The sequence below is a fragment of the Phocoena phocoena genome, chromosome 16 (assembly GCF_963924675.1).
Source record: "Phocoena phocoena chromosome 16, mPhoPho1.1, whole genome shotgun sequence".
Taxonomy (NCBI): domain Eukaryota; kingdom Metazoa; phylum Chordata; class Mammalia; order Artiodactyla; family Phocoenidae; genus Phocoena; species Phocoena phocoena.
This window is the reverse complement of record NC_089234.1, coordinates 64288190-64313994: the sequence shown is the minus strand read 5'-3', so window position 1 is coordinate 64313994 and position 25805 is coordinate 64288190. Positions and strand designations below refer to the sequence as shown.

Here is a 25805-nt window from a genome sequence, read left to right as displayed (position 1 = left end):
GAACTCCATGATCTCTTCCTCAAAACCTGTTACCGCCATCTTCAGTTCTGATCTAGATTAATGACATCACCACACAGTGGGCACCCACACCCAACCCATAACTTGAATGTCATCCCAGAATATTTTCTTTCATTCTGCCTCTCTCTTCATATCAGATTAGTGGAAAAGTCACACAGCTTCTACTTCCTTAACTCTTCTTATATTGGCCATTTCCTCTCCATTCACATTGGTACCTCCTCAGTTCAACCCTGGTTAGACTTACTTAAACTTTGCAATGATACCCTAACTGGTCTCCCTTCTAGTTTTTCACAACCTCCAATTCACCCTCCAAACTATTCCCAGAGTGATGTCTCTAATATAAAATAAGATAATGTTACACCAACTCCCTGCTTAAAACCCTCAATGATTCTTCATCTGGACACAATAAAGTTCAGGCTCCACTGAATGACTCGAGGCAATTTGCCCTATCTCTCCAGCTTCTTCTTTGTCTTTGACACACCTCCTCCCTGTACTCAATTCATGCTAAAGAATTTGAAGTTCTCTAAATGGACCATACTCTTTCATTCCCCTAAACTTTTATTCACTCTGTTCCCTCTGCCTGGAGTACTCCTCCCCAATAGCCACTCAACAAATACTTCCTCATCTTTTCAACCTCAACTCAAGCAACCCTCTTTACATCTTAATAAACACACATACACACACACACAAGCACATACACACTCATGATAGAAGTAAGCAATGCTTTACTCTGTACACTATACAGAACTCTAAGAGAATCCCCATCATCATCCTACCATCTCCTAGGATTTATTATAATATATGGTAGAATAAATGCATGTTTATGTCACTTCCTTCCATCAAAACTAATGGAATACAGAAAAACTCAAAATCAAAATTTCCTCCATCTTCAAGGAAACTTGGCATTACCCCAAATTACGAATAAAGAAATAAAATGAAATCTTGACTAAATTTTTTAAAAAGGAAAGTGAAAATCTATACACACCTCAACAAGAAGTAATTTTCTCTAAAAGTGCCACGACCCTGAAATTCCTGTCCAAGCGTCCTTTGATTAGAGAATTAAGACAGGGCATGGATAGGTACAGTAATCAAAGGGGATATCCCTATTTGAAAGACCCAGTTTGAGACTGTAGAATCACAAAAGTGAGAAGTCAGGATTAGCACGATGACATGCCATTTCTGTCTATGACTAAGCCCACGAAGCCAGGGGAACTGCTAGAGGTCAAGTAGAGTCAAGGAAAGAAGGGATGTTAAATCATCAGCTCACAGTGCTAATAGTCTGTGGCTTAAAGGACTTTACCACGAAGCACACTGAATTTTGGAGCACCGAACAATGAAAGGAAAATGTTCCTAGGAGCAAAAAAATAACAACTTTGGTAAGAAAGTAAAAATTGCCAACAACCTCAACTCACTCCCGCCCAAGCCTGATCCTCCCTACACTGTTCAGTAAATGTCTGGTGGTACACAACTATCAGTAATGGGAACACTACATAAAAAGTGCCAAAAAAAAAAAAGAGAGAGAGAGGGAGAGAAAGAGAAGAAAGGAGAGGAACCAAAAAGTGTATATGAATAAGGATTAATGAAGGAAACAGAGGAGTTATACTACCTTTACATAAGAAAGCTGTGACTGCAAAAAGGCTTGCATTCTTGCTTATACTTTCTTTTTTTTTTAAATACTTCTTTATTAGAGTATAATTGCTTCATAATACTGTGTTAGTTTCTGTTGTACAACAAAGTGAATCAGCCATATACATACATATATCCCCATATCCCCTCCCTCCCACCCTCCCTATCCCACCCCTCTAGGTCATCGCAAAGCACCGAGCTGATCTCCCTGCTGCTGCTTCCCACTAGCTATCTATTTTACATTTGGTAGTATATATGTAGATGCTACTCTCACTTCACCCCATCTTCCCCCTCCCCCCGCCATGTCCTCAAGTCCATTCTCTATGTCTGCGTATTTATTCCTGCCCTGCAACTAGGTTCATCAGTACCTTTTTTTTTTTTAGATTCCATATATATGCGTTAGCATACGGTATTTGTTTTTCTCTTTCTGACTTACTTCACTCTGTATGACAGACTCTAAGTCCATCAACCTCACTACAAATAACTCAATTTCGTTTCTTTTTATGGCTGAGTAAAACAACAAGAATAACAACCAGAAAAAAAAAAAAAACCTGAAGGATAAACCGAAAACAAATTAAAATTGTTGTCCTCGGGACGAGGGAAAGAACAGAGCAGAGGAGACAGAGATGAATGCTAGACTTCTCTGAATATACCTAGTTTTAGAGTTTTGACGTTGGAGCCACGTAAATGTTTTACGTAAGTAAAAAGCAATTAACTCATAAATCAATCCTGAAAAATCAGAAGTAAACAAAAAAAATAAACCTTAACTATATTTCACATTAGTTTCATAAACACTCAGAAATAATTTCAAGGAACTTCAAAACACAATATTTTTAAAATAAGCTTTAAGGATATATTGTACAACACAGGGAATAAAAGCAATATTTTATAACTATAAATGGAGCATAACCTTTAAAAACTGTGAATTACAAAAATTATGAACCACCTGAAACATATAATATTGTACACAACTATACTTCAATAAAAAATAAAGTTTTTTAAAGTCTTTTTTTAAGTTAAAAAACAAACAAACAGTATTTTTACTCTAATCCTAGAGGGTTATCCTCCAGGACAAAAAGAATGTCAAAGTAATTTTAAACTACACTTAGTATTCTTATTATATATGTGTGATATATATATTCTTATTATATATGTATACATACATGTGTATAAACACATTAGGCTAAAGCAAATAAATAATTATATTCATGCTATTAGGAAATAAGATTTCCAGCATAAGAGAAAAGGAGACACAGATGGCCAACAGGCACATGAAAGATGCTCAACATCACTAATCACCAGAGAAATGCAAATTAAGACTACAGTGAGATATCACCCAACACCTGTCAGAATGGCTACCATCAAAAAGAACATAAATAACAAATGCTGGCGAGGATGTAGAGAAAGGGAACCTTTGTACACTGTTAATGGGAATGTAAACTGGTACAGCCACTGTGGGAAACAGTATGGAGTTTCCTCAAAACACTAAAAATAAAACTACCGTATGATCCAGCAATTCCACTCCTGGGTATATATCCAAAGAAAAAGAAAACACTAATCCGAAAGGATACATGTACCCCAAAGTTCATAGCAGATTTACAATTGCAAGGTATGGAAGCAACCTAGGTGTCCATCAACAGATGAATGGATAAAGAAGATGTGGTATATAAATACAATGGAATACTACTCAGCCATAAAAAAAGAATGAAATTTTGCCATTTGCAACAACATGGATGGACTTAGAGGGCACTATGCTTAGTGAAATAAGTCAGACAGAGAAGGACAAATATTGTATGTTATCATTTACATGTGGAATCAAAAAATTTAAAACAAATTAGTGACTATAACAAAAAAGAAAGAGACCCACAGATACAGAGAACAAACTAGTGGTTACCAGTAGGAACAGGGGAAGGGCAAGATAGGGATGGGAAATTAAGAGCTACAAACTACTAGGTATAAAATAAATGGGCTACAAGATATATTGTACAGCACAGGGAATATAGCCAATATTTCATAATAACTAAAAATGGAGTATAATCTATAAAAAATCTGAAGGACTTCCCTGGTGGTCCAGTGGCTAACACTCCATGCTCCCAATACAGGGGGCCTGGGTTTGATCCCTAATCAGGGAACTAGATCCCTCGTGCCACAACTAAGAGTTTGCACACCGCAACTAAAGATCCTGCATGTTGCAACTAAAGACCCTGTATGCCACAATGAAGATCCTGTGTGCGGCAACAAAGACTTGGCACAGCCAAATAAATAAATAAATAAATAAATATTTAAAAAAATTTTTTGAATCACTATGTTGTACACCTGAAACTAATATAACACTGTAAGTCAACTATACTTTGATATAAATAAATAAGAAAAAATATACAAATATAAAATCAAAATTTTTAAATTAAGCCCTATAATCTTATTTTGAGTTGGAAATATCAGTATGATCTGATTATATATTTTTCCCTTCCTAAAAAACAATCTATTTCCTAGCTATGTTCACACAAAAAAATTTTTAATTGGGCAACAATGGCAACCTGGTGCACAGATTATGTTCCCTAAATACTATTTTCCACTAAAAAGACAGGCTCCTCGGTGGAAAGGCTGACTGAAGATCTAGCGCAGGAAATGTACAAAATGAGCCTAGAACATCTTCTTGTGCTAGAAATCAAGGCTCACTTGGGTTTTGTCAAAATGCTTAGTAAACGGAGACGGGGGAAGATGGCGGAAGAGTGAGACGTGGAGATCGCCTTCCTCCTCACGGATACACCAGAAATACATCTACACGTGGAACAACTCCTACAGAACACCTACTGAAGGCTGGCAGAAGACCTCAGACCTCCCAAAAGGCAAGAAACTCCCCACGTACCTGGGTAGGGCAAAAGAAAAAAGAAAAAACAGAGACAAAAGAATAAGGACGGCACCTGCACCAGTGGGAGGGAGCTGTGAAGGAGGAAAAGTTTCCACACACTAGGAAGCCCCTCCGCGGGCGGAGACTGCGGGAGGCGGAGGGGGGAGCTTCGGGACTGCGGAGAGGTGCAGAGCGACGGGTGCGGAGGGCAAAGCGGGGAGATTCCTGCACAGACGATCGGTGCCGACCGGCACTCACCAACCCGAGAGGCTTGTCTGCTCACCCGCCGGGGCGGGCGGGGCTGCAAGCTGAGGCTCGGGTTTCGGTTTTGGACGGAGCGCAGGGAGAGGACTGGGGTTGGCGGCTTGAGCATAGCCTGAAGGGGTTGGTGCGCCACGACTAGCCAGGAGGGAGTTCGGGGAAAAGCCTGCACCGGCCGAAGAGGCAAGAGACTTTTTCTTCCCTCTTTGTTTCCTGGTGCGCGAGGAGAGGGATTTAAGAGCGCTGCTTAAAGGAACTCCAGAGACGGGCGCGAGCCGCGGCGGGAAGCGCGAGCCCCAGAGACGGGCGCGAGCCGCGGCTGAAACCGCAGACCCCAGAGACGGGCGGGAGACGCTGGGGCTGCTGCTGCCGCCACCAGGGGGGCTGTGTGCGAGCACAGGTCACTCTCCGCGCCCCTCTTCCGCGGAGCCTGTACAGGCCGCCACTGCCAGGTTCCCGGGATCCAGGGACAACTTCCCCGGGAGTACGCACGGCGGGTCTCAGGCTGGTGCAGCGTCACGCCGGCCTCTGCCGCAGCGTCACGCCGCCTCTGCCGCCGCAGGCCCGCCCCGCACGCAGGGCCCCTCCTTCCCCCATCCCCCAACCCCCGGCCTGAGTGAGCCGGAGGCCCCGAATCAGCGGCTCCTTTAACCCCGTCCTGTCTGAGCGAAAAAACAGACGCCCTCCAGCGACCTACACGCAGAGGCAGGGCCAAATCCAAAGCTGAGCTCCTGTGAGCTGTGAGAGCAGGGAGGAGAGGGGGAGGTCTCTCCCGGCAGCCGCGGAGGCGGCGGATTGAAGCTCCACAATCAACTTGATGTGCCCTGCATTGTGGAATACCTGAATAGACAGGGAGTGATCCCAAATTGAAGAGGGGGAATTTAGGAGCGAGATCTGTGATTTTTTTCCCTTTTCCTCTTTTTGTGAATGTGTGCGTGTATGCTTCTGTGTGAGATCTTGTCTGTATACTCTTGCTTCCACCATTTGTCCTAGGGCTCTATCCGTCCATGGTTTTTTTTTTTAAAAAAAATTTTTTTTCTTAATAATTAATTTTAATTGTAATAACTTTATTGTACTTTACCTTCGTTCTTTCTTTCTTTCCTTCCTTCCCTCCTTTAGACAGCGAATCACCCCAGGTTGAGGAGGTGGTCTCTGGGAGCAGGATTTATGAATTTTCCCCCTTTGCCTCTCTTTGTGAACGCGTTTGTGTATGCTTCTGTGTAAGATTTTCTCTGTATAGCTTTGTTTCCAACATTTGTCCTAGGGTTCTATCCGTTCTTTTTTTTTTTTCTTTCTAAATATTTTTTAGTACAATAACTATATTATACTTTATTTTATTTTTACTGTATCTTCTTTCTTTCTGTCTTTTTTCCTTCTTTCCCTCCTTCCTTCCTCCCTTCCTCCCTCCCTCCCTCCCTCCTTTCTTTCCTTCTTTGCTTCTTTCTTCCTTCCTTCCTTTCCTCCTTTCCTTCTTTCTTTCCTCATACTTCTACTAATTCTCTCTACATTTTCTCCTTCTTTCCCTCCTTCCTTCCTTCCTCCCTCCCTCCTTTCTTTCCTTCTTTCTTCCTTCCTTCCTTTCCTCCTTTCCTTCTTTCTTTCCTCAAACTTCTACTAATTCTCTCTACATTTTCTCCTTCTTTCCCTCCTTCTTTCCTTCCTTCCTCCCTCCCTCCCTCCCTCCCTCCTTTCTTTCCTTCTTTGCTTCTTTCTTCCTTCCTTCCTTTCCTCCTTTCCCTCTTTCTTTCCTCATACTTCTACTAATTCTCTCTACATTTTCTCCTTCTTTCCCTCCTTCCTTCCTTCCTTCCTCCCTCCCTCCCTCCTTTCTTTCCTTCTTTGCTTCTTTCTTCCTTCCTTCCTTTCCTCCTTTCCTTCTTTCTTTCCTCATACTTCTAATAATTCTCTCTACTTTTCCTCCCTTTTATTCTGAGCCGTGTGGATGAAAGGCTCTTGGTGCTCCAGCCCAGGAGGCAGGGCTCTGCCTCTGAGGTAGGAGAGCCAACTTCAGGACACTGGTCAACAAGAGACCTCCCAGCTCCACATAATATTAAACGGTGGAAATCTCCCAGAGACCTCCATCTTAACACCAGCACCCAGCTTCACTCAACGACCAGCAAGCCACAGTGCTGGACAACCTATACCAAACAACTAGCAAAACAGGAACACAACCCCACCCATTAGCAGAGAGGCTACCTAAAATCATAACAAGGCCACAGACACCCCAAAACACACCACCAGACGTGAACCTGCCCACTAGAGAGACAAGATCCAGCTTCATCCAGCACAACACAGGCACTGGTCCCCTCCACCAGGAAGCCTACACAACCCGCTGAAACAACCTTAGCCACTGGAGACAGACATCAAAAACAACGGGAACTATGAACGTGCAGCCTGCAAAAAGGAGACCCCAAACACAGTAACATAAGCAAAATGAGAAGACAGAAAAACACACAGCAGATGAAGGAGCAAGATAAAAACCCACCAGACCTAACAAATGAAGAGGAAATAGGCAATCTACCTGAAAAAGAATTCAGAATAATGATAGTAAGGATGATCCAAAATCTTGGAAGTAGAATGGACAAAATGCAAGAAACAGTTAACAAGGACCTACAAGAACTAAAGATGAAACAAGCAACAATGAACAACGCAATAAATGAAATTAAAAGTACTCTAGATAGGATCAATAGCAGAATAACTGAGGCAGAAGAACGGATAAGTGACCTGGAAGATAAAGTAGTGGAAATAACTACTGCAGAGCAGAATAAAGGAAAAAGAATGAAAAGAACTGAGGACAGTCTCAGAGAGCTCTGGGACAACATTAAACGCACCAACATTCGAATTATAGGGGTTCCAGAAGAAGAAGAAAAAAAGAAAGGGACTGAGAAAATATTTGAAGAGATTATAGTTGAAAACTTCCCTAATATGGGAAAGGAAATAGTTAATCAAGTCCAGGAAGCACAGAGAGTCCCATACAGGATAAATACAAGGAGAAATACACCAAGACACATATTAATCAAACTATCAAAAATTAAATACAAAGAAAGCATATTAAAAGCAGCAAGGGAAAAACAACAAATAACACACAACGGAATCCCCATAAGGTTAACAGCTGATCTCTCAGCAGAAACCCTACAAGCCAGAAGGGAGTGGCAGGACATACTGAAAGTGATGAAGGAGAAAAACCTGCAACCAAGACTACTCTACCCAGCAAGGATCTCATTCAGATTTGATGGAGAAATTAAAACCTTTACAGACAAGCAAAAGCTGAGAGAGTTCAGCACCACCAAACCAGCTTTACAACAAATGCTAAAGGAACTTCTCTAGATAAGAAACGCAAAAGAAGTAAACGACCTATAATAACGAACCCAAAACAATATAGAAAATGGGAATAGGAACATACATATTGATAATTACCTTAAATGTAAATGGACTAAATGCTCCCACCAAAAGACACAGATTGGCTGAATGGATACAAAAACAAGACCCTTATATATGCTGTCTACAAGAGACCCACCTCAGACCTAGAGACACATACAGACTGAAAGTAAGGGGATGGAAAAAGATATTCCATGCAAATGGAAACCAAAAGAAAGGTGGAGTAGCAATTCTCATATCAGACAAAATAGACTTTAAAATAAGGACTATTAAAAGGGATAAAGAAGGACACTACATAATGATCAAGGGATCGATCCAAGAAGAAGATATAACAATTGTAAATATTTATGCACCCAACATAGGAGCACCTCAATACGTAAGGCAAATACTAACAGCCATAAAAGGGGAAATTGACAGTAACACATTCATAGTAGGGGACTTTAACACCCCACTTTCACCCATGGACAGATCATCCAAAATGAAAATAAATAAGGAAACACAAGCTTTAAAGGATACATTAAACAAGATGGACTTAATTGATATTTATAGGACACTCCATCCAAAAACAACAGAATACACATTTTTCTCAAGTGCTCATGGAACATTCTCCAGGATAGATCATATCTTGGGTCACAAATCAAGCCTTGGTAAATTTAAGAAAATTGAAATTGTATCAAGTATCTTTTCTGACCACAACGCCATGAGACTAGATATCAATTACAGGAAAAGATCTGTAAAAAATACAAACACATGGAGGCTAAACAATACACTACTTAATAATGAAGTGATCACTGAAGAAATCAAAAAGGAAATCAAAAAATACCTAGAAACAAATGACAATGGAGACACAACGACCCAAAACCTATGGGATGCAGCAAAAGCAGTTCTAAGGGGGAAGTTTATAGCAATACAAGCCCACCTTAAGAAGCAGAAACATCTCGAATAAACAACCTAACCTTGCACCTCAAGCAATTAGAGAAAGAAGAACAAAAAAGCCCCAAAGCTAGCAGAAGGAAAGAAATCATAAAAATCAGATCAGAAATAAATGAAAAAGAAATAAAGGAAACGATAGCAAAGATCAATAAAACTAAAAGCTGGTTCTTTGAGAAGATAAACAAAATAGATAAACCACTAGCCAGACTCATCAAGAAAAAAAGGGAGAAGACTCAAATCAATAGAATTAGAAATGAGAAAGGAGAAATAACAACTGACACTGCAGAAATAAAAAACAATCATGAGAGATTACTACAAGCAACTCTATGCCAATAAAATGGACAATCTGGAAGAAATGGACAAATTCTTAGAAATGCACAACCTGCCAAGACTGAATCAGGAAGAAATAGAAAATATGAACAGACCAATCACAAGCACTGATATTGAAACTGTGATTAAAAATCTTCCAACAAACAAAAGCCCAGGACCAGATGGCTTCACAGGTGAATTCTATCAAACGTTTAGAGAAGAGCTAACACCTATCCTCGAACTCTTCCAAAATATAGCAGAGGGAGGAACACTCCCAAATTCCTTCTACGAGGCCACCATCACCTTGATACCAAAACCAGACAAGGATGTCACGAAGAAAGAAAACTACAGGCCAATATCACTGATGAACATAGATGCAAAAATCCTCAACAAAATACTAGCAAACAGAATCCAACAGCACATTAACAGGATCATACACCATGATCAAGTGGGGTTTATTCCAGGAATGCAAGGATTCTTCAATATACGCAAATCTATCAATGTGATAAACCATATTAACAAATTGAAGGAGAAAAACCATATGATCATTTCAATAGATGCAGAGAAAGCTTTCGACAAAATTCAACACCCATTTATGATAAAAACCCTCCAGAAAGTAGGCATAGAGGGAACTTTCCTCAACATAATAAAGGCCATATATGACAAGCCCACAGCAAACATCATCCTCAATGGTGAAAAACTGAAACCATTTCCACTAAGATCAGGAACAAGACAAGGTTGCCCACTCTCACCACTCTTATTCAACATAGTTTTGGAAGTTTTAGCCACAGCAATCAGAGAAGAAAAGGAAATAAAAGGAATCCAAATCGGAAAAGAAGAAGTAAAGCTGTCACTGTTTGCAGATGACATGATATACTATACATAGAGAATCCTAAAGATGCTACCAGAAAACTACTAGAGCTAATCAATGAATTTGGTAAAGTAGCAGGATACAAAATTAATGCACCGAAATCTCTGGCATTCCTATATACTAATGATGAAAAATCTGAAAGTGAAATCAAGAAAACACTCCCATTTACCATTGCAACAAAAAGAATAAAATATCTAGGAATAAACCTACCTAAGGAGACGAAAGACCTGTATGCAGAAAATTATAAGACACTGATGAAAGAAATTAAAGATGATACAAATAGATGGAGAGATATACCATGTTCTTGGATGGGAAGAATCAACATTGTGAAAATGACTATACTACCCAAAGCAATCTACAGATTCAATGCAATCCCTATCAAACTACCACTGGCATTTTTCACAGAACTAGAACAAAAAATTTCACAATTTGTATGGAAACACAAAAGACCCCGAATAGCCAAAGCAATCTTGAGAACGAAAAAAGGAGCTGGAGGAATCAGGCTCCCTGACTTCAGACTATACTACAAAGCAACAGTAATCAAGACAGTATGGTACTGGCACAAAAACAGAAAGATAGATCAGTGGAACAGGATAGAAAGCCCAGAGATAAACCCACGCACATATGGACACCTTATCTTTGATAAAGGAGGCAGGAATGTACAGTGGAGAAAGGACAGCCTCTTCAATAAATGGTGCTGGGAAAACTGGACAGGTACATGTAAAAGTATGAGATTAGATCACTCCCTAACACCATACACAAAAATAAGCTCAAAATGGATTAAAGACCTAAATGTAAGGCCAGAAACTATCAAACTCTTAGAGGAAAACATAGGAAGAACACTCTATGACATAAATCACAGCAAGATCCTTTCTGACCCACCTCCTAGAGTAATGGAAATAAAAACAAAAATAAACAAATGGGACCTAATGAAACTTCAAAGCTTTTGCACAGCAAAGGAAACCATAATCAAGACCAAAAGACAACCCTCAGAATGGGAGAAAACATTTGCAAATGAAGCAACTGACAAAGGATTAATCTCCAAAATTTACAAGCAGCTCATGCAGCTCAATAACAAAAAAACAAACAACCCCATCCAAAAATGGGCAGAAGACCTAAACAGACATTTCTCCAAAGAAGATATACAGAATGCCAACAAACACATGAAAGAATGCTCAACATCATTAATCATTAGAGAAATGCAAATCAAAACTACAATGAGATATCATCTCACACCAGTCAGAATGGCCATCATCAAAAAATCTAGAAACAATAAATGCTGGAGAGGGTGTGGAGAAAAGGGGACACTCTTGCACTGCTGGTGGGAATGTGAATTGGTTCAGCCACTATGGAGAACAGTATGGAGGTTCCTTAAAAAACTACAAATAGAATTACCATATGACCCAGCAATCCCACTACTGGGCATATACCCTGAGAAAACCAAAATTCAAAAAGAGTCATGTACCAAAATGTTCATTGCAGCTCTATTTACAATAGCCCGGAGATGGAAAGAACCTAAGCGCCCATCATCGGACGAATGGATAAAGAAGATGTGGCACATATACACAATGGAATATTACTCAGCCTTAAAAAGAAATGAAATTGAGTTATTTGTAATGAGATGGATAGACCTAGAGTCTGTCATACAGAGTGAAGTAAGTCAGAAAGACAAAGACAAATACCGTATGCTAACACATATATATGGAATTTAAGGAAAAAAATGTCATGAAGAACCTAGGGATAAGACAGGAATAGAGGTGCAGACCTACTGGAGAACGGACTTGAGGATATGGGGAGGGGGAAGGGTGAGTTTTGACAGGGCGAGAGAGAGTCATGGACATATACACACTAACAAACGTAGTAAGGTAGATAGCTAGGGGGAAGCAGCCGCAAGGCACAGGGATATTAGCTCGGGGCTTTGGGACAGCCTGGAGGGGTGGGATGGGGAGAGTGGGAGGGAGGGAGACGCAAGAGGGAAGACACATGGGAGCATATGTATATCTATAGCTGATTCTCTTTGTTATAAAGCAGAAACTAACACACTATTGTAAAGCAATTATACCCCAATAAAGATGTTAAAAAAAAAAAAAAAAAGAAACAAAGGAGGAGAAATAATAATGGATTCCACAGATATATAAAGGTTTGTAAGAGAATATAACGAACAGCTGTAAGCCAACAGATTGGACATATGACTGGTGTCCTAATTAAAGAGACAATTTTGGACCAGGAGCGAGCATCATATGAAAACTGAATCATGCTGCCTCAAGGCAGGGAACTACCAGAAGCTAGGAGAGAAGCCTAGAATATATCCTTCCCTAGTGGCTTCAGAAAGAATAAGACCCTGTGGACACTGACACTGGACTTCCAGTCTCCAGAACTGTCAGGCAATAAATTTCTGTTATATCAAAAAAAAAAAAAAAAAAAGCTTAGTAAACAATTTAAAGGGGTTCTCAATGGCCAAAAATGGGAAAATTTGAGCATCAAAAGAATAAAAAATTACAGTATTCTGAAATATGTCTCACATATAAAAATTCAAAAAAAAAAAAACTCATTGGTCACCTTCCAAAGTTGCTAGAACACCATCCTCTTTTTCTGAAAATTGATAAACAATGGGAAATAATCAAGTATTTTCCTGATTTTCTGGTATGAACTATACTTTTGACTAATGAAATAGTAAGGTAAGAGTTCTTTATAGCATGATCCCAACTGATAAAACTAATAAGGAATTATAGAATGATAAAGTCACCATTTACAACCCCTTAAAAAATAATAGGTTATACAATAATTACCAATATGAAGGCTAAAATCATTAACTGACTGATTAATAGGGAACTATGAGAATCAGGCTTACAGAGCATGCATGCAGTGATCAATTTTAACATTACCAAAAGTGAGATAACCCAGACTCGTGTATTAGACATAATATTAAATGGACAATTGATTTTCAATAAAGGTGTCAAGGTAACTCAATGGAAAAAAGGTAGTCTTTTCAACAAATGGTGCTGAAATCATCGAACAGCCACTCATAAAACAGGAACCTTGACCCTTTCCTCACACCATATACAAACATTTACTTGAAATGGATCATAGAGCTAAAGATAAGATCTAAAGCTATTAAATTTCTCAGTGAAAACATAGGAGAAAAGTTTTGTTACCTTGGGTTAGGCCAAGGTTTCTCAGATACATCCAAAGCATGATCATAAAAGAAAAAAAAAATCAATAAACGGCTTCAACAAAATTTAACATTGCTGCTCTCTGAAAGACAATGTTAAGAAAATGAAATGGCAGGGACTTCCCTGGTGGTCCAGTGGTTAAGAATCAACCTTCCAATGCAGGGGATGCGGGTCTGATCCCTGGTTGGGGAACTAAGATCCCTCACGCCACAGGTCAACTAAGCCCGCGTGCCACAACTACAGAGGAGCCCATGCGCTGCATGGAAGAGCCCGCACTCTGCAACGAAAGGTCCCACATGCCACAACGAAGATCCCTCAACTAAGACCCCATGCAGCCAAATAAATATTTAAAAAAAAAAGAAAAGAGGGCTTCCCTGGTGGCGCAGTGGTTGAGAGTCCATCTGCCGATGCGGGGGACACGGGTTCGTGCCCCGGTCTGGGAGGATCCCACGTGCCACGGAGCGGCTGGGCCCGTGAGCCATGGCCGCTGAGCCTGCGCATCCGGAGCCTGTGCTCCACAACGGGAGAGGCCACAACAGTGAGAGGCCCGCGTACCGCAAAAAAAAAAAAAAAAAAAAAAAAGAAAAGAAAATGAAATGTCAAACCACAGCTGAAGGATGGGATGAAGCATTTTTAAAACCCATATATGAAAAAGAACTTGTATCCAGAAAATATAAATAATATTTAAAAATCAAAATCTTTTTTTAAAAATTCAGTTTTTTAAATGGGCAAAATACTTGAAAAGACACTTCACCAAGAAGATGACATATAAGCACATGAAAAATGCACATCCTAAGTCACTAGAGAAACACAAATTAAGGTCATAATATATACTGCTACACACCTACTGTAATGGCTAAAATTAAAAAGACTGCCAATACTAGAGCTAGCAAAGACGAGAAGCAAATGGATATCTCACACATTTGCTAGTGAAAATGAAAACTGGTACAGCCACTTTATAAAACAGCTCGGAAATTTCTTATAAAGTTAAACATGCACCCACCCTATGACCTAGCAATTCCACTCCTTAGACATTTACCCAAGAGAAATGAAAGTATATGTCCACCTAGAGACCTATACGCAAATGTTTATGGGGGCCTTATTCACAAGAGTCAGAAACTGAAAACAACTCAAATTTCCATCAACAGGTAAATAAACAATTTACGATACCATCATACTGTCACATGTTATGCAAGAAAAAAATGAATAGATACAGGCGTCAACATGAATATCTCACAAAAGCATTATGCTAACTGATAGAGTCAGACAAAATTACACACTGCATGATGCCACTTATATGACATTCTTGAAAGGGCAAAAATATAGGGACAGGAAACAGATCAGTAGTTGTCAGTGACTGAGGGTTAAGGGAGAAGATAACTGCAGATGGCACAAGGAAACTTTGGATTGACTCAAATAGAAATGTTCTATTTGTTTATGGTGGTGAATATATGATTGTGTATAACTGTCAGAACTCATCAAACTGTAAACTTATAAAGAGTGAATTTAATGCATATAAATTTTTCCTTAATAAATCTGACTTTTAAAAACTCTTTTCTGTTTATATCTTACCCCAGTGACACAAAAAATATTTCTCGGTTACTTCATAATTACTTCATACTATATAATTACAGATTTCTACTGATATCCATTGGCTCTATAAGCTCTTTGAATGGATCTCTCACTAGAATCTCTGAACTAATGCTTTCGAAAGCTAATTTGTTTTTCTTAAGCGTCCTTGACCACTCTGGTACATCACTCAGTTTATTTGGTGCCTAAATCCTACTTAGCTTCTTAAGAATATCTGCTTCACAGGTTTCAGATATGTGTGTCCAAGTTATCCACAATCTCATCCCATGCAGCTGATGTGTTATCTATCCGACTGATAATTTTTTCTGGCAAGAACTCTAAGTCAACCTGCATATGTGTTTACAAAACTACAAAAATAAAAGCTTTGAGTACTTGCTTTGTTTTTGTAGTGCTTTTTTTAAAAGATAATCATTTCTTATTGATTTTATTCTTAACAACGGAATATTTAAAAAATCGGAGCCAAATGACTGGCCCTGACTCATCATGTTAATTTAACATCATGTTAATTTAACATCTGAAAATATCACTGAAGATCCTTAGCAAAACTTTAACTGCTACACTTTCGTCCCTTTTCAATACTGTTGGGTGAAACCAGTGAGTTTATAACTTCGTTCACTTATACAAGCCAGGTTTAGCAGGGTGTGCAACACCGAGTCCAGCGTCTTCAACACAGTAGTTGGTTTTTGAGTATTTGAAGATCAAAGTACATTAAGAAGTCCTGCCTCTGAATTCCTTCCTCCTACCCAACAACTTTTTTCCAAGTTAGATTGATCCAGTTAATTGTGATCGAACAGAAGTTGAAATTCAAATTAAATTTATAACCAAATTGAGTGAAAGGAAGGAAAGTAGCAAATAACCTATTCAGAAAAATTTTAAAATACCAGGACTAGATTCATAGATTCATACAAAATTGCCAGATATATTCTAAACATGAGCTTGATCATGTCTGTTCTAATGTGTAGATATATGACCTTATTTAAATAACTTCTTGTTTCCAAAAAACTATGCCTCTTTAATCATTCTTCTGAATTTAGTAACAGACCAAATTTTATTCTGCTCCTAGAAAACCTAAAGCCACACTTATGCCTATATAAATCAGCATGTGGGTTAAAAGGGCAGCAGTTCTCCACTTTTTTTCCCACTAAAACACGAGTGACATTTAAAGTATATTTAATATTCACTGTCCAACATACTTCTCCCACTCTGGACTGCCACCCTTGGTAAGGGAGATAGCTAGTTTGCATGAAATTCCCCCACAAGATTTCTATATATAACCCTATATTTTCTCTCCCATCAATCCATCATACACCAGTGTCATAAAACCATAGTCAAGAACTGCTGCAGCTCAGCCTTATTCCTGGCTCTGTTTTATATCTCATACGTATTTTTCTTTCTACTTTCACTCCACTTTTATCCTTTTTTGAATTTCACATAGCCTTGTAAGTCACCTTAAATCCTTTCTAGAACAAGGTAAGGAATAAATAATCATTCCATATATCTGCAAAAGCAATCTCTTCTCATTTACCCTAGATAAAGCCTTAAAACTTTAACTACTTGCAGCCTCTTACCTATTCTCTACCATATTAAACATACAAGTATCAAAATCACAAGTTCCTATTTTTTGGTTTTATTAATTCTCTTTTTAAAAATATTAAAGCTGCATACAGAAAAATAGAGGAAAAGTATCCATGCACAATTTAAGTTTAGAGGCCCATAATAGAAATTAAATTGTTTGCACAAAGAACCTGCTTGCTGCATAACTTTTGTGTCTAAAGAATGTAAAGCTTCCAGTGTCTTGTATACAGTTACTCAAATAGTAATAGCTCAGCTACAGAGAAGGAATTTTTAAGTGCTTTGATATAAAACTACTATAGCTTGGGCATTGGCACACAAGAATTCGTTTCAGTGCTATTTTTAAAGCCACTAATAAATACTTCAAATACCAGAACTGAGCCTCTGCTCAACTGAGTCTGCCTCAATTGATGTGAAAGAAAAAGTATGTAAGAGAATCACATTTTTATTTAAAAATGAAATGCCTGCTAATCTACTTGGAAAAGTATATATAAAATTGGAACTTTCATAAAGTAATTTAGAGTTTAGTGTTGTTAAAAGGAAAATTAGTTATAAAAGTAATAAATGCACAACATAGTAGTTTCTATTCATCCCATTTTATAGAAATAATGTCCTTTAATTTCCCCCAAAGTTATCTAGCCAAGTAACACATAATCTATAATTAGGATTTGCCTTATAGCAAAGTTTGATTTTAAAAAGGTTGACACTTCACTCACCTACTGCAGGACAGAGTATTGCCCATATACAGATACTAAACCAACTGTCTAAGCAAGTTCTTGTGTTTAGAAATTCAGTGCCACTATTATGGCTCACAATTTGGCTTATGATGCATTTGTAAGCAAACAGCCTGACAAGCACCCTAGTGTATTTCAGGATGACTGACAGGACACAGTGGCTCAAACAGGAAAGGGGGATGGGTGCTCTTAAAGCAACATACCAGTGAAAGGCAACATTAAACAGTAGAATCAGATTGAAATTATATTTTTCAAGTTTTCAATGAAATAATAACATATTGTCCAATTCAAGCTTTTAAACATAACTTTCATGTCATTATGTGCCCCAAACACTGTAAATTCCAAACAGACTTTAAGAATTTAAAATATAGAAAGAAAAAGTTTAAAACAAACATGCTAAATGATACTTCCCTGTACCTATCAAACTTCTAAATTACTTAAGACTATTCCAATTATTTTTTTTTTTTTTTTTTTTTTTTTTTTTTTGTTGGTACGCGGGCCTCTCACTGCTGTGGCCCCTCCCACTGCGGAGCACAGGCTCCGGACGCGCAGGCCCAGCGGCCACGGCCCACGGGCCCAGCCGCTCCGCGGCATGTGGGATCCTCCCAGACCGGGGCACGAACCCGCGTCCCCTGCATCGGCAGGCGGACTCTCAACCACTGCGCCACCAGGGAAGCCCTCCAATTATTTTTAACAGAAATTACGTCAGGGTAGCCAGAGAAAAGCAGTTCTTATCTCACCTCTAGATATTTGCCAATCACTCTTACAACAGTAATTTAACTAATAAAAGTAATTTAAATAGCTTGGATTATTCAAATATCTTATTGAAGATGGGGCAGGAGATCTATATATTTTGCCCCTGCTGTGTTTCTTCCCTGTGACCTACTTCCATTGTTTAAAAATAGATCATTGGGTTAGAAAATTTCAATTATGGGTATTTCCATATTAGTTTCGCTTGGAAAATATTTATTTAAGTGATACATTGGCTTCATTCTTCACATTTATAATTTTTCCTATATTATCTTACAATACTCTGCACTGTTCAATCCTTTTATACAACAATCAGCCCTATTTTTTTTTTAATATCTACATGGAATTCTGTTATTGATTTGCTGTAATTTTTTTTTTTTTTGGCTGTGTTGGGTCTTCGCTTCTGTGCGAGGGCTTTCTCCAGTTGCGGCAAGCGGAGGCCACTCTTCATCGTGGTGTGAGGGCCTCTCACTATCGTGGCCTCTCTTGCTGCGGAGCACAGGCTCCAGATGCGCAGGCTCACGGGCCCAGTTGTGGCTCACGGGCCCAGTTGCTCCACGGCATGTGGGATCCTCCCAGACCACGGGCTCGAACCCATGTCCCCTGCATTAGCAGGCAGACTCTCAACCACTGCGTCACCAGGGAAGCCCCATCAGCCCTTTTTTAAAACAAAAAAAAGCCATTCATTTTTTCATAATATTCATATTTATTTATAATGCTTTTTATTTCTGTAAGGTTGGTAACTACATCCCATTTCTGATTCTAGTAATTCGATTCTTCTTCCTCTTCCCCCTCCTCTCCCCCCTCCCCCTTCCCGTTCTCCTCCCCTTCTTCTTCATCTGCTTCCTCTTCTTCTCCCTCTTTTTCTTCTTCTTCTTCTTCTCAATCTAGCTTGCTCGGATTTCATTGGTTTGCTCTATTGCTTTTCTATTGTCTATTTCATTTATTTCCACTTTAGCCTTTACTTCCTTACTTCTCCTTGCTTTGGATTTATTTTGCTCTTCTTTTTCTAGTTTCTTAGGGTGAAAAGTTATTGAGTTGAAAGCAAAACTATGGAGACAAGGATCAGTGGTTGCCAGAGATTAGGGGAGAGGGAGGGATGAATAGGTGGAGCACAGAAGATTTTTAGGGCAGTGAAACTCTCCTATATGATACTACAATGGTGAATACATGACAATTACGTATTTGTCAAAATTCGTATAATGTACAACACTGAGAGCAAACTCTAATGTAAACTATGGACTTCAGGGGATAAAGATGTATCAGTGTAGGTTCATCTGTTATAACAAATGGACCACTCTGGTGTGGGTTGTTGATAGTGGGGGATGCTGTGTGTATGTGGGAGCAGGGGCTATATGGGAAATCTCTGTACCTTCTGCTCATTTTGCTGTGAAATGAAAACTGCTCTAAAAAATAAGACTATTAAAAAAATCAAAAGTAATTTTTAAAACAAACCAATAAGCAAAAAACCTCACAACCTAAGGGCCAATGTCTCTACCCTAGGTCTGCAGTCTTGCCCTGCAAGATCCCTCTGTGATGACCCAGAATGTGATGGGTAACAGGACATTCAAACCTGCTACTGCCACTATCTCTAATACTTTCCCCCAGTGAATGCTGATCCAGTTATTGTTATTATATAATGTATGCTACCAGATTATTCACATAATTTCTCCCATCTTGATTAATTGCTTAGAAATGTTCTTTTTACTTTCTAAATTGAGGGAGAGGTTGGAGTTTCTTCTAATTAAATTGCCTTATGATCAAAGAATGCTGTTTGTATGTTATTGAGTTTGTTAAGATTTGCTTCATGGTCTAATATGTAGTCATTATGCACTTGAAAAGAATGTGTGTTCTCTACCAGTTGAATGCAGAAATCTATATACTTTCATTAAATCAAGCCTATTAACTGTACAGTTAAAATCTCTACCCATACAAAATTTTTATTCATTTGACCTATGGATAAAATCATCTATTATGACTATGTATTTGTTACGTTTCCCCAAGAGTTTTGTTAATTTTTACTTCATATATTTTGGGAATATGTTAAATGTATACAATGAATTATTGTATCTTTCAGGTTAATTGCTCCCTTTACCCTTGTCTAATATACTTTTACTTCCAACAAAATGTTTTGCCTTAAAGTTTAATTGGATAGATATTAATATAACTATGCCAGCTTCCCTCCTATTTAAAAAAAGGTTGATTTGAGATCTTATTCTTTAAATACAGGCTTTTGCAGCTATAGATTTCTTTGCAAGCACTGATTTAGCCTCATCCCATAAGTTTTAGTAATATTGTTTTTGTTTTCACTCATCTTTGCATATTTCCTAATTTTCCTTCTGATTTCTTCATCTATTGGTTATTTAGGAGTGTGCTTTTTAATATCCATATATTTGTGAATGTCCTGAACTTTATTCTACTATTGATTTCTATTTTCATTCCATTGTGTTTGGAGAACATGCTTCATATGACTTTAACCCTGTTAAATTGATTATTTTATGGCTTCAAATATCTTTTATTGAAAACATTTCCAATGTCCATTATTAAGTTTTAAACTTTTCAGTACAGAGGCCTTAATTTTCTTAGTTAATTCCTAGATACTTTATATTTTTCATTGAGAGGTACTTATTTTATTATGTGTTTCTTTATTATTGGTTTTGAGAAGTGCCATTAATTTTGTTCATTAATCATATAGCTGGAAAATTAGCTTAACTGTCAAGTTTGTTGGAAATGTAAGTTTATAAACCTGCTGCCATTAAAAGGGGATGACGCCTAAAGGCTACTGACCTTTTAAAAAGTCAAAGATAGTTTTGGGAAGAGGGAATTTTGGAGTCTCATTGGCCATCGAAGGGACTAGGAAGGCCTCTCCAGGGAGAGTTGTGGGGATGATTGTGTAGTACTGAGCTATACTTGCAGGAAACTCCTAGTTTTTACAACATTTCCATGGAAATCAAAGCAACACTGAGCCAGATATTTGGGTTAAAAGCAGACAAAGGCAAGAGCATGTACAAGATGCAAGAAGATCCTTTTTCTCTACTGTCTGATATTTATCAGTACTTTGATCAGAGACATCCAAAGTGTACCATACTGGAGGGGTTCTGGAATTCCAGGCTGTCTCTCAGACTGTAGGCTGCAAAGCTCCAGTTTGTCATACTGAAGCAGGTTTGCCCAGGAGATAAACCTACAGCTGGATCAGCAAAGATGCTAAGAGAGGAACTCTATTCTAACTGGGCCTTGTCAGTGAGAGATACTAATACAGAGAGTGGAAAGAAGAGCTGGCTATCTCATCCTCGTCAGGAAAACTGTACAGTTCCGTGATTTGTGCTATGTCATAGGCATCAGAGTACAAAGCAGGAACTGAGGCCACTAGCCTCTCCAATTGAGGATCTTGCATTTGGACATCACTTGTAGCAATCTCAGTGATGATAGAGTCCCCTGCCCAATGGAAAGGGTCTAAGGGCTGAGGTGAGTGGGAGCTATAAGAATCTGAAACTGCAGGGAGAAAAGAATGAGGACTGGTTGATGCTGTGGGCACATTCTTGGCTGGAAGGACCGACTGCTGCTCTTGTCGCTGTTGCTGCTTCCTCTTTTTGAACCGCCAATTCCTGAACCAAATCTTTACTGTTCATTCTGGTAGGCTGAGTTTTAAAGCAAGTTCTCTCTGGAGGTTTTTATCTGGAAACATGTTACAGCTAAACAGAACCTTCAACTCTTCATGCTGTGTGTGTGTGAACGAGGTGCATTCGTGAGGCTTCTTCCATTTTGTGGGACCAGATGGTATCTGTGAATCAACCTCGAAGTTCATGCTGGAATCATCCATGTAGACAAAAGGGTCTGGTTGGGGATTCTCTTGGACTATTTTGTTCATCAGGGGTGCTGACATATGGCAAGGAAGGTCTGTCATGAATTCCTTTGGAGTGCCCATTTTCAAGCCCTCTTGATGTGTCTCTCTGGAAATGCAGTTCCTTTCCAGCCATTCATTTTTAAACGCAATCCCACATTTAGCCAGCAGAGGGTATCATCTGATTCTGAAAGGCCACAGTATTGAGTCCAATGACATTTCTTTCTATACTTGAACTAGGAACTGGGGCACACCATTTCAACTTTCCCTATTAAATGTGTTTAGAAATATCCCATTTTATTTGCCCATATAAATTTGACTTATAGAGCCCACATTAGTGTTTAATATTTCTCATCTGTGACAAAGTCTACCATTATTTCTTCCTCTATCAACTCAATCACATGCATCAGAATTGGGTTCAATCATCACAATGACTTTGCACAACCCTAGATCTTCTGGGACAAAAAAGCAAACAACAAAAACTCTACATAAAGATTCTAAGCCCCATTAGAAAATCCAAAAACAAATTCCAAAAAATAAAACTGCCCTATTAAACAAAATAATTAATTTATCTTCAAAGTTTACATATGACATTTGTAAACTGTTTAATATTTTCTAATTGCCCTGTTTAATATTGGCTGTCGGGGCTTCCCTGGTGGCGCAGTGGTTGGGAGTCCGCCTGCCGATGCAGGGGACATGGGTTCGTGCCCCGGTCCGGGAAGATCCCACATGCCGCGGCAGCGGCTGGGCCCGTGAGCCATGGCCGCTGAGCCTGCGCGTCCGGAGCCTGTGCTCCACAACGGGAGAGGCCACAGCAGTGAGAGGCCCGCGTATCGCAAAAAAAAAAAAAAAAAATATTGGCTGTCGATTATATATTAGGAGCTATAAGGTAATATTAGAAGATATGTTTCCTGTTATCACTGCATTATTTCTCATGAGCATGAAATGTTATGACTAACAAAGTCCTCATACAAGCTGCAAATTCTTTATTTTACAACTTAACACCCACTTCAGTTTGGAAAAGCATGAACATTGATTTGCCTGATTTACTCTAAAAATAAAGATCTTACTATCTAATTAGCTAACATCATTAACTACCACAAATTTATCTTGACCAAAGATTAAAAGTTTCCACACTTCTCTAAAGCTATTATCACAAACATTAAGTCTACTGTTAACTATGGCAAAAATAAAACAGATCTAAAGGCTCAGAGTGATCTCTCTTCTCATGTTCCTAGGCTTGCCACTAATGACATATCCTTTATACGAAAGTATTAAATTTTCCAAAGAGAAAAGAAATAATCATTCTCTTCCTCAGTTGTGATTCAAAATAGGAAATTATAGCTTCTTTAAAAGAGAATTCTATTCCTTATAATGAAAGCAAGTTTGGGGTTCTTCACTCTATAAAATTATTTTTAATACCTGAATATGGCAGTTTCTTTCCTCATATAGTAACTGATGGTAGCCATTAAAACTTATATTTTACATTTGGAAATAAAGTATAACATCTCAACTGTTATTGATTCTTTCATAAAATTTTGTAACTTCAATTTTCTAAACTGATGTATTCTCTATAATACAAAAGCGATACTTAAAATTATTTCTCAAATTAACTTATAAGATAAGCATCCAGGAGGAAACAGAAAAGTATGTTTTGCAAGTAATTTGCTTATCCTTCTTACCTATCACCCACACATTTTAGAATATACAGATAACTAATATTTTTTTTCTGTTTTCAGTTAACCACTTAATTCCACTTTACTTTCCAACTCAGAGTTTGGTTCCCTGACACAGGCACTCCTGAACTGCGTCCCATTTAATGATTTTTGGTTTTTCCAGGTGCCTTAAGAACCTATATCTAAAGGCCTTATTAGACTCCATTCTATTTGTGGCTTAGAAAAACAATGGGGAGCTAGAAATTCAGAATCCTGGAGCTCAGGAGAAAAATCAAGATATGGTAGCTATGCATCCGTGTTACGCCTTAAACCATGAGAGTAGAAGAGCTCTCCCAAGGCTGAGTAGAGGGAGATAAGGCGCCAAAGACAGTACTTTGCAAAACAAGTACCCACTAGGGGTAGGAAAAGAAGGGAAGTCGTGAAAAGAATAGGCAGAAAGGCAAGACAAACTTAGTTCAGATTCAAGCCCTACTTTACTTTGCTTGGCCTTGTCCACATTGATTCCCATTTACCCTGGTTTCTTCATGTGAAGTGAGACCTATAAAACTGATATGAAGGGTAATTACTTATAAAATTACTCATAGGCTCTAATGGAGTGCTAATTATAGTATTAAATAATTCATTAGTCAATTATTGCTATTTTGTGGAAAGATAAGTTTCTCTTTGTGGAATTCTACTTTTCCAAATCCAGATGTCATTGAATTTTAGAAGACTGCTGTGAAAGATAACAGATTGCCCATCTGATTTAAAAGTTGGTGAAGAGTCATTAAGTTCACACATTTTTATTTAGCAAATTAAATCCGTTTCACCAAGGGAAGTTCTACCCCATCCATGATAATAATTTATAATTAGGTAACAAGGAATCATGGTCCTAAAATGGAAGAGCTTAAAAGCTGCTTCCAACAGATGAATGGATAAAGAAGATGTGGCACATATATACAATGGAATATTACTCAGCCATAAAAAGAAACGAAATTGAGTTATTTGTAGTGAGGTGGATGGACGTAGAGTCTCTCATACAGAGTAAAGTAAGTCAGAAAGAGAAAAACAAATACCGTATGCAACACATATATATGGAATCTAAGAAAAAAATAAAGGGTCATGAAGAACCTAGGGGTAAGACGGGAATAAAGACACAGACCTACTAGAGCATGGACTTGAGGATATGGGGAGGGGGAAGGGTAAGCTGTGACAAAGTTAGAGGGTGGCATGGACATATATACACTACCAAACGTAAAATAGATAGCTAGTGGGAAGTAGCAGCATAGCACAGGGAGATCAGCTAGGTGGTTTGTGACCACCTAGAGGGGTGGGATAGGGAGGGTGGGAGGGAGGGAGACACAAGAGGGAAGAGATATGGGAACATATGTATAACTGATTCACTTTGTTATAAAGCAGAAACTGACACACCATTGTAAAGCAATTATACTCCAATAAAGATGTTTAAAAAAAAAGCTGCTTCCAAAGTCATAACAAATGCTTAATAAACACAAGACATACTAACACATATTAATAAATTGTGTATGTTATTTAGAGGATTGAGTATGGGATGGTTTAAGGACAGAATACAAAACTAAAAGCAAAATAATGACAATAAGAAAAAGAAAGAAAGGAAGGAAGGAAGGAAGGAAGGAAGGAAGGAAGGGAGGAAGGAAGGAAGGAAGGAAGGAAGGAAGGAGGGAAGGAAGGGAGGAAGGAAGGAAGGAGGGAAGGAAGGGAGGAAGGTCCTCTGGTGTCTTGTTCCCACATAAGACTTATGGAGTTGTGCCAATCCGCTTCATTCCAGAGCAGAGAGCCAGTCAGTCACTGAGACTATATTAGAAAGAGAAGAAGGAAATGTTTCTCCCACTCTCTGTTTCCAAAGATAATAACAGAAAACTAGAGCATGATGGATTTCACTACCAAGTAGCCAGGTTTATTTTACTCTTGTCCCCACTGACCCTCTAAAAGTCAACTCTACTAATTTTGCCTTATGGAACACAGGAAAAATATGTACAAACACAAAGAAAATCCATGTTTCAAAGCTTACAATATCCCTAAATTATCCAAAAAATAACTGCTACCGTCCCTAAACTTAAACTGTAACATCAGACCTTCAACTGTAGTGAAAAGAATGGTGCTTATCACAGAGTAAAGGAAAATAATTAAACTCAGTTGTTAACATAGTGAATCACATTTTTTTCTACTCTAAATAATGACCTTGTCCAATAGGCTGAGTAACC

The 25805-nt window shown here is 38.6% G+C and overlaps 1 protein-coding gene and 1 pseudogene across 1 annotated transcript in view; both read right to left on the bottom strand.

Moving 5' to 3' along the window:
* Positions 1 to 17344, bottom strand: part of CTNNA3 (catenin alpha 3) — a 1581444-nt gene extending 1564100 nt beyond the window's left edge. The window contains exon 1 of the mRNA XM_065894569.1: positions 17299 to 17344. The gene's annotated coding sequence lies outside the window, so the exon portion shown is untranslated. The remainder of the gene's footprint in view (positions 1 to 17298) is intronic.
* Positions 17345 to 21289: 3945 nt separating this feature from the next.
* LOC136136683 (arginine-fifty homeobox-like) lies at positions 21290 to 21991 on the bottom strand (annotated as a pseudogene).
* Between the last annotated feature and the right edge of the window lie 3814 nt (positions 21992 to 25805).